Source organism: Triticum dicoccoides, chromosome 2B (assembly GCF_002162155.2).
Source record: "Triticum dicoccoides isolate Atlit2015 ecotype Zavitan chromosome 2B, WEW_v2.0, whole genome shotgun sequence".
Classification (NCBI taxonomy): domain Eukaryota; kingdom Viridiplantae; phylum Streptophyta; class Magnoliopsida; order Poales; family Poaceae; genus Triticum; species Triticum dicoccoides.
Window position 1 is genome coordinate 636,010,598 of NC_041383.1, and position 9,453 is coordinate 636,020,050.

Sequence of the window (9,453 nt, forward strand, 5' to 3'; positions counted from 1 at the left end):
ATATATTTCGGTGTTTATACGGTCACTAGCTCACCCTGACTGAGTATGTGTGTGCATGCACATGTAGGTTGAGCACTTGAGCGTGACCGTGTGTGTTACGTCGTGTGCTCGAACATGCATGCATTAGGGCGTCGCGCGCATTTTTGCGTCCATGTGTACATGTGACTGTTGCATACACATAGGGGGAGTACGTGTAGGGGCCACTAAGGAGCAGTCAAATCACACAGTAAGTTAGTCGGAAGAAGGAACCATCATTTCACTCTTCAATGACACGTATGCAATATAAAATGCTTGATATGGACAGAAAAAGAAAACCACTATATATACACTAGCAGGAGCCTAAGCTACAAGCCTGTTTGCTTAGGTTGCTCTCTTCACAGGCATAGAACGACGGGCCTGATCCCGCAGCTGGGGGAAGGGAACAATGTTCTGCATAGATAAGGTCGACATCGACGAGAGAGAAAACCCACAATCGGTGCATCCCAATCGGGGGTCACCGCGGTATAGGCCGATGCCTAGTCTCAACTGCCCTTCTAGCTACAGCCCGACGTCCCAGGTAGTCCATCTTCCTTTTGGAGCCGGCTTGCTCCACTGTCGTAGCTCCATCTCCATGTCGATCTTTCTCTACTTCTACTGGCTTCTACTTGTGATGAGTTTATGTCTCATGCACTAGTGCCAGAACTATTATTCTAATCACACTTCTTAAATATCTTTGCCATCAGGGATGCTCAGGTCGATTTTAGTGGAACTGCACAAAAGCATCGTATGATCCGAGGGTGCCAGCCATCTTTCCTTCGACAGGTTCTACCTGGCTAGGAAATTAAATCATGTTTAGGGTTTAGGGTTTAAGTCGTAGTGACCCCATCAGTAGTTTTTCTTTCGTACACGCTCTCACAACTTTTTTCTTTAGTTGTGAAGTAAATATTGGCTATGATCTGTGAATCATTGAGATGCATCAGCATGTGTGTTAGTTTTCCTTTGTATTTAATGGAATGTTGTAACGGGGCAACCTTGGAATAGGAATGAAAATGGAGTGGGAAGTTTCCGTTTTTCCGGAGAAAAAATAGAAACGGAGAGAAACCAACATTTCGTTTCATTGGATCACGCCATCGAGCAAAACCAACATTTAAATCACGTCTATCGTGTTCGTGTCTCACCCTCCTCCACGGCTGACCCCACACGGTCGCTCGGCATGCCACTCACCGCAAACCGAGTATACGATAACTTTCCCGCCTGCTTGTCGATGGATCGCGCCATGGAGTACTAGCACTACTGGAAGAGATTGACAAGTTGGGGGAGGACAGCTAGCTATAGCACGGACTCCCAAGAACTTTTTACATGCATGTTTTAGCCGGCTATTGCGAGCTTTGAACGCGGAGCAGCCGCATGCACCCAGAAGCGGCGCGGGCGACGCTCTCTCGGCCGGTGTGCCACTTCAATGCCGGCGCCAGTGAGAGGTCCTATCCGCTCTGGCCGGGCATGAATGCGGCACTGACCGTTTCAGGCGGGAAGCACGCGCGGGTGATGAAGAGGGTTCGGGTTGGTCAGGACCGGCCGTGGCAGCGGTCCGGACGTCCGCAAACAAGAGATGATGTACGTTAATATTGCTGCGTATATAATTAACAACATAAATAATGTGCCAGTTGGACAAATATGATTGGAGATGGAGATGGAAATAGAATTTTACGTAAACACGAATATGCATGTCTATGTCTATGTGTGTGTGCGCGATGACTCTCATGATCTGGAAGCGGGGGCGTGTTTTTGATCGAGTTTTCTTTCTTGGTACGTTAAAAAATTGTCCGCCAATTTTCGTTTCTTTTTTTCCGGGAACGCGCGTATTCTATTTAAAACCACTATTATGGAGAGATTTTCTTACTCCATTATAGCCTCTTGTTTGATATAGTTTCTCGCGTCTCGCTCTCTCACCCTCTCCATATCAAAACAAGATGACAGTGTCCACTCTATCTCTCTCCTCACCGGTTGTCACAGATCCGGCCGAATCCCGTCCGTTGCGGGAGGTGAGGTGTAGCATTGACGTTGTCGCCGTCGGCGATGGAGGAAGCCGATGCGCATCGTCCTCTCGGAGTCGGCGCTAGCGCGGACGAAGATCCTCCCGCCCTTGTTCGCAGCCGTCATGTGGGAAGATCCCGCCCACCCGCCTAAACGACATCTCACCCACCTGAGGTATAACTTCCTGTACTGGTCCAGCTCCCCAGGTCGCTGCGTGCGGGTTTTCTTCTATGCGACTACTCCCCAGCTCCCCATGTATAGTAGCTAGGGTTCGTCGGCTGGTCCAACATCACCTACTAGTACTATTATAGAGGAAATGCCAGTCGAAAAGTTGTCCTGATTTATGCCTCGGTGGAGGTATACATGTTGTTTCGACAAAAAGTATGTGGTGATTGTGCGGTCATTGTCCATATGGTGGTAATACTATCACTGGTTAAATGAAGAAATGTTTTTTTTCTCGGTATCCTGGTTTAGTTCCCATCAAGATAATTATGATGCTTCTATTTGTTGGTGTACTTTTCGTTAATTCTTATTGACAATTGAGATGTCATTGCTAATCTTGTAAAACAAAGTAACAACACTATATCCCTTTTTTATATTTTTTGGAAACAGCGATGCGTATCTCCATACCCGGGCATGTCTTCCTCAATTTTAATGGAACTGCACAAAATTGGATGGCCATTGTTGTTCTGCCTCACTGTCCTCTGCCACGTGGTTCTTCCTTCCTCGAGCTTGATTACTGAGAAGAAACAAACCACCATGAGGATTTGTCGAACTTCATAGGTGCGTCACCCAAACTTGATGCCAAATGGATGATGCATCACCACGATGACCTATCAATGCTCATGGTTGCGCCTCATGGTTGTGTCGGCTGGTGAAGCTGATCCATTTTCAATGAAAAACAAGTTGTCTTACATCAGTGCTCTTTGCTTGTTACGCACAAAGATGATATCCTTCGTCAGTTCACCTTGGTTGCGTTGGAGACGCAGTAGTCTTTCACGTTGGTGCAATTTTATCACACAATTGGCTATGAACCAAATGTTTCCTCGAAGAAGGATCAACGTTGGTAATAAGAGCATAAGTTTTGTATTGATTTCTAGGCCTTCTCACAACTTTGTCTCCAGCTCCCCTGTAATTTTATTTGTCCAGCTATTAACTTTGATTTAAAAATGGTGTGGACTAAAAACCTGGATGCACGTAGTAGCCCTCCATTTTTATTTACTCCGCATATTAGATTTGACTGAAGTCAAACTTTGTAATACTCTCAAACCTTTCCGATAATTGAAATTAAAATTGTTTATTTGTACACACTCTCACACATTTCCGATAATTTGGTGCATGTGTGGTTGTTCACTTAAGGGAGGGTACTGTACCGCACCTGAAGGACATGAAGTGTGATCGTTAGTTCATCGGAGTACTAGTAGTTTTCTTCACTATACGTTAAATAAAGAGTTTCATTTCGTACTTACACAATTTAAAAACGATTGTTATGGAGAGAATAAGAAAACCACTCCACTATATATTAGTCGTATACACGAAAGTACTATATGGACGCAGCTTCATTGACTTAGTGCACCTGCCTTTGGGTTTATGACAGGTGGGCCCAAAATGTGGCTGGCTCACCTGTCATACAGCGAAAAGTAGGTGCAATGAAGGCACCAGAGCTCAGTCCATACTACAGTAGTATATATATATAAGATGGAGCCTCAGCGCTTGTTCGCTAGGGTTTGCACTCTCCACACTCTCGACGCACTACATATATATATACATGCTGGAGGCTCAGCATTCATTTGCTAGGGTTTGCTATATTCATAGTCTCTCACCCTCTCTTCACCATATCTAAACAAGACTGCGTTGGCCTCTTGTCTCTCTCTCCCCCCTCACAGCTGCTGAAGGAGGCGTCTGTATCCCGTTGCACTGGGAAGGGGAGGAGGTGCAGCGTTCACTCTATCGCCTTCGACGAGGGAGGCAATCCACTGCCGGCTGCGTTGTTATCTTTCACCCAGCGCCTGTGCGGGAGGGCCACCGACCCCTTCTTCCTCGCTGCCATACGTAGTGTGGGCAGATCTGGCCTCCCGCCGCACGCCTTGCCACATCCCGACGACCCTAAGGTATAAGTTTCTTTGAAACCGTCGTTGCTCTAGCTGCATGTGGATCTTTTTCAATCTGTAGTCGAATCTAGGTCTTGGTTCAAAGAGGAAAGAAGGGTGCGGTGGGCTGGAGCAAGAATCTAGGACGTGGTTCAATGAGGAAAGGAGGGGCAGAAAGAGTATATACTGGCTATCCAGTCGCTTTGTTGGTCGAAAAGGGAAAAGGGGGGTAACCCAGTACACACATCTGTAAGGAACCGATCTCTTTGTTGAAAAGGGAAAGAAACTGGGGGGTCGGGTAGTTTGTGCAGGACTAGATTTGTTGCCCTCACATAAGAAAAAGGTTCAAAGAGAACAAATATGGGACCAACGCATATATGCTTCTTGGCTACATACTCTGCATCACCCATTTATACGTGTGGACGCACATGGTGCTTGCATGTCCCATACAGCTATTTTGATGTTGTTAATCTAAGGATGCCACCGAAAAATTGAAGCAATGCCACTATTAAAAGTAAATTACATTTTTTAACGAATGTTGTTTTAAGAGAATGTCTCTGTTAATATGAATCAATGCAACCGTTTTAGAAATGCTACTATCCTACTTTGTTTTCCATCCAAGATAAGTTAGATGCTTCTTTCTGTCACCGTTTGTTTCATCCTCCTTTATCGGCAAGTAATTGTTTCCTTTTTTGCCTCTGTTAAAACAGGGGTATCAATTCAACTTGTTGCTATTGCGACATTTTGCTTCGCTACTCGAAACACTTTGCTTGATTTTAGTGCAACTGCACAAAACAAGATTGGATTTCCTATTCGTGTTGGCAGATTCGTAGTTGATCTTGTGAGCGTCATGACAGGTTGGTACTTGACTTCATCCACATGATCGTGCAGTGTGTTTTGAGATGTTGTGCTACTTGTATTGGTACTGTTTTAAATAAATGTTGAATTGAAGCTATTGTATTGCTCTCTTTTCCCATTAAGTAGTGAACAAAAATGGTACCAACCCAGACATGATGCTTGTTGCTTTGTTACAACAAACTCTGCATCACCCCCTTTATAAGTGGATGGAAGCACATGGTGTTGTTGCGCCCACTCTCCCCTGGAACTGTTTATGCTTCTTGTTAATCTATTGCTGCTGGTAAAATTAAGCAAAGCCACTCTCAAAATTAACTACTGGATCTTATTTCAAAACTGCAACACTTGTTAGGGATTGGCGGGATTAGCATTTTTGTGGCCCCATGTTTCATCCTCCTTTATTAGCCAGTAATTGATTCCTTTTTTGCCTCTGTTTAAACAGGGATATCTATTCAACTTGTTGCTATTGCGACATTTTGCTTCGCTACGCGAAACACTTTGCTTGATTTTAGTGCAACTGCACAAAACGAGATTGGATTTCCTAATCGTGTTGGTAGATTCGTATTTTATGATGGTGGTCTCATGAAAGGTCAGTACAGGCCTTCATCCACATGATTGTGCAGTGTGCTTTGAGATGTTGTGCTACTTATATTGGTACTTTTTTAAATAAATGTTGAATTGAAGCTATTGTATTGCTGTCTTTTCCCATTAAGTAGTGAACAAAAATGGGACCAGCCCAGACATGATGCTTGTTGCTTTGTTACAACAAACTCTGCATCACCCCCCTTATAAGTAGATGGAAGCACATATTGTTGTTGTGCCCACTCTCCCCTGGAACTCTTTATGCTTTTCCTTAATCTAATGCCGCTGGTAAAATTAAGCAATGCCACTCTCAGAATTAATTAACTACTGAATCTTAGTTCAAAACTGCAACACTTGTTAGGAATGGTACTATCCTGCTTTGTAGTTCTTTCTACATGTTTAACCAAGGTATTGTTAAGATAATGTCTCTGTTAAAATGAATCAGTTGCATTGTTTTAAGAATGGTACTTTTCTGCTTTGTTGTTCTTTATACATGTTGAAACAAGGCATTGTTAAGATAATGTCTCAGTCAATATGAATGAATCACACTGATGGAGAATTGCTACTCTCCTGCTTTGTTTCCCATTAAGATAAGGTAGATTAGTAGATGCTTTTCTTCTGGGAGTACAAGTCATCAACCGTTATTTCTCAGTAATTGTTTCCCTTATACCTATTGTTGCTTATAGGGATATCAAAATTAAAGCTCGGTTTTATTCCGACTTTGATTTCAGTTGAACTGCACAAAAGGAGCCAATATGTCCAAGGCAAACTACTGCATTACTGGGTCCAGTTGGTCGTTCCACTTTGCAGAAAGAAGCAGTCATTGTTTGCGCTACATTATAGAAGGAATGACTGAGAAGCTTTATAGAGTATTATTAGACGCTGGTGACATGACTAGTCTGAAGAGAGCATTGGCAATTCTACAACACGTGGAGTGCACTGGGCAAAAAGTGCCCAAACAAGTACAAGAAGCTACGATAGGACTCCACGATCATGGGCATTACATATTTTGCATGGGAAAAGCTTGTAAAAGTTTAATCATTGATGTTAGCAAGAAGACGTTAGTTTAATATATTGGAATTGGAAAACCTTGTCAAAATTTGCTCATTGATGTTAGCCAGAAGACATGCATTTGATATTTTTGAGTGGGACGCCCTTGTTGTGAGCAGCGTCGATTGTATTTTCCTATTCCTATGTTCAGTTTAGAAGTAAATAGTTACTCTGCTGAGATATTCCTGTGTTAAGAGTTTGTTCTGAATATTGTCTATGTAATGCCAGGCCTTGTGTTTGATTGCAAAGTTGAGCTTGGAATGTTGTGGCATGCGGCATCACGAGCTATTCATCGTGCCTCCTGAGAACAATGCTTCGTATTGTTTTGCATGTCGATCTAATGCCAGTGATTTGCTTGTTAAGAATATCATCATCTTCTGTTGTTTCCGTTCTTAAGAAGTTCATCATCTTATGTTTCATTCATAGCCTATACGACAAGTCGGGTAGGTTAGACGTGAAACCATATGATCTTCCGACCAACTCATGATATTAGGCCGTGATTGGATCATCATTTTCCAACCAAAACCGCTTGTAAAACTGACGCTTGTAAATAAAAGCAGATGGTCTCGGGCGAAGCGCTTGGTTGGTCGATTTCAACTAGTAAAATATCGGAAGTACTTCACACACGATAAAAACGCTGAACGACACTCGGACGATGGCTAATCCAGTCGTTAGCTGCTGTTTCAGCCTTGCCCATGGATGGCATGATACGGACGTCGTGCATGTATCGTCTGGTAATGTCGTCCATATAGCAGTGCTCGTAAAATATACACTGGTCTCTCAAATTACACACGTAACCTGCCGGTTTTACTTACAGACCTCGGGCCCTCGGTTTCATTACGCTTGTATTTTACACGTTGTTTCCGATGATGAGTAAATCACACTTGTATGTTAATAAAGGTTTGAAATAAACCAGAGCTCCCAAGCGCGGCCCTACCGTTTCATGCCGTCTCAGTTTCTCGAAGGTGCTCATAGGTGTTCGATAATCCTGGCTTCCTGGATAAGCAGCGGGCGCTGTATCAGACCATCCGCAGGGCTCCGTCGTCCTTCGAGTTGTTGCGCTCGCCGTGGCATCAAGCATTGTTAACATCGTGAATGAACATGAGGATTCAGGAGATGACTTTCTTTTGACTGGATGACACTAGGGACCCACTAGGGCCATAACCGTACGTACGCAAGTGCCTCCTTATTATGTGCAACTATATTTTTTTTGCTTCCTCCTGGTTTCCTAACATCACGGTCCCACACCATTGTCAACCTATGTAGTAAATATAAACGAGAGAATTGCACAAGGTGCGGCCGACAGCTGGGACCAAGCAGCTCGAGCAGTATTTTTGTTTTTGAGGCGTGATCACTTCAAAGTTTTTCTTGGCGATGATTTCGTCGTTGTTTAGAGGAGAGGAGGGTATTAACTGGGCGGGCTATGGCCCGTCTAGCCCAGGCCAGATATCCAGCCCAGATAATATTTTCTCAAGATGAAAATGGCTAGCCCAGCTATACTTTTTTTGAGGAATACCCAGGCAAGGTCAACTTGTTATTCTCTGCCCCGCTGGGCAGCAAATCTTTACTAGGAGGGATGCATTAGGCTTAAAAGGAAAATGGGCTTTAAAAATAATAAATGGGATGTAATTATAAAAAGTGGGCAGTAACTATAAAAAAATGCACCAAACACGAAATTAGTTCATAAAATATTATTTATGGATTTTGAAAATCATAAATTTTCATTGTTGCGCGCAATGTTTCGTTGGATTTTTACGTGATACAAATTTTTATTTAATCTCACTAGAAATTTTGGATCCCATCAAAATGTGGGAAATTTTATTGAATTCTGTATTGATTGGTTGAAATTATTAATCGTTGTCCTAGCTAGAATATGGGTTGTACTTTTAACAAACTATAAATGGGCTGTAGTAAATTCCATTAGAATTCAAAAATGGGTTGTACATTCTTACAAATCGCAAATGGGCTATAAGTTCTCTGCCACACACTTGTGGACCTACTAAGTTGACGCTTCCCCCAAAAAAATAAGTTGACGCGTATGCAAGGATTTGTCAACTTATTATAGTCAACACGAGGTTCTAGCAGCAGTGGTTGTTGGATGTCTATCCAATGGATGTCGTGCTTCTTCTTCAATCTCGGATTATCTTAGCTTCGGCCGCCCAAAAAATGATTCCTCCCCCTGACATCTGGGGCGCACCGTTACGGAGGCTGACCTGTGGGCCTACTAAGTTGGCGCGTACCAAGGACTTTGTCAACTTAGTCAATATAAACGATTCTAGCTTCAGTGACCATACAATGTCCATCCAATGGCCGTAGTGCTTCTTCAACCTCTGGTCTTCTTGCTCCAGCCGCCCAAAGCAGCGCCTGTCGTGCCGCCTGCTCCTTCCTCTCGTGGCCGGTTGTGCTGCCGCGGAGGCCTCACCGCCCCCATACTACTCCCACCGCTACCCATACCATCCCTCCACTCACCCACACCCCCTGTTATTCTGCGGCGGTGGCAGCCTCACACCGCGGCCGAACCAGTGAACCCTCGTACTCCTCTCTGCGCGGGCTTCCACTATTGCATCTTCCCCGGCTCCACGTCGTCCCCTTCCTAGGCCTCGCCGTCGTCCACTGACCTGGTGCTCTCGGCGCGGCATGGTCAACGTGGTCATGGAACGACTTCCATCGGAAGAGTACTATACGTGGAGAGGCTGATAGCTAGGTCCACGGCGGCCGCAGGGAAGTGCCTCCTTATTACGCGCAAAACAATTATTCCTCCACCTAACAGCAGGGACCCATCGGACTGTCCACCTGATTTCGTGAAAAAAACGTTTCCCCCCAGACTGCTGGGACCCACCGGACAGGCCACCGTATTTTGCAA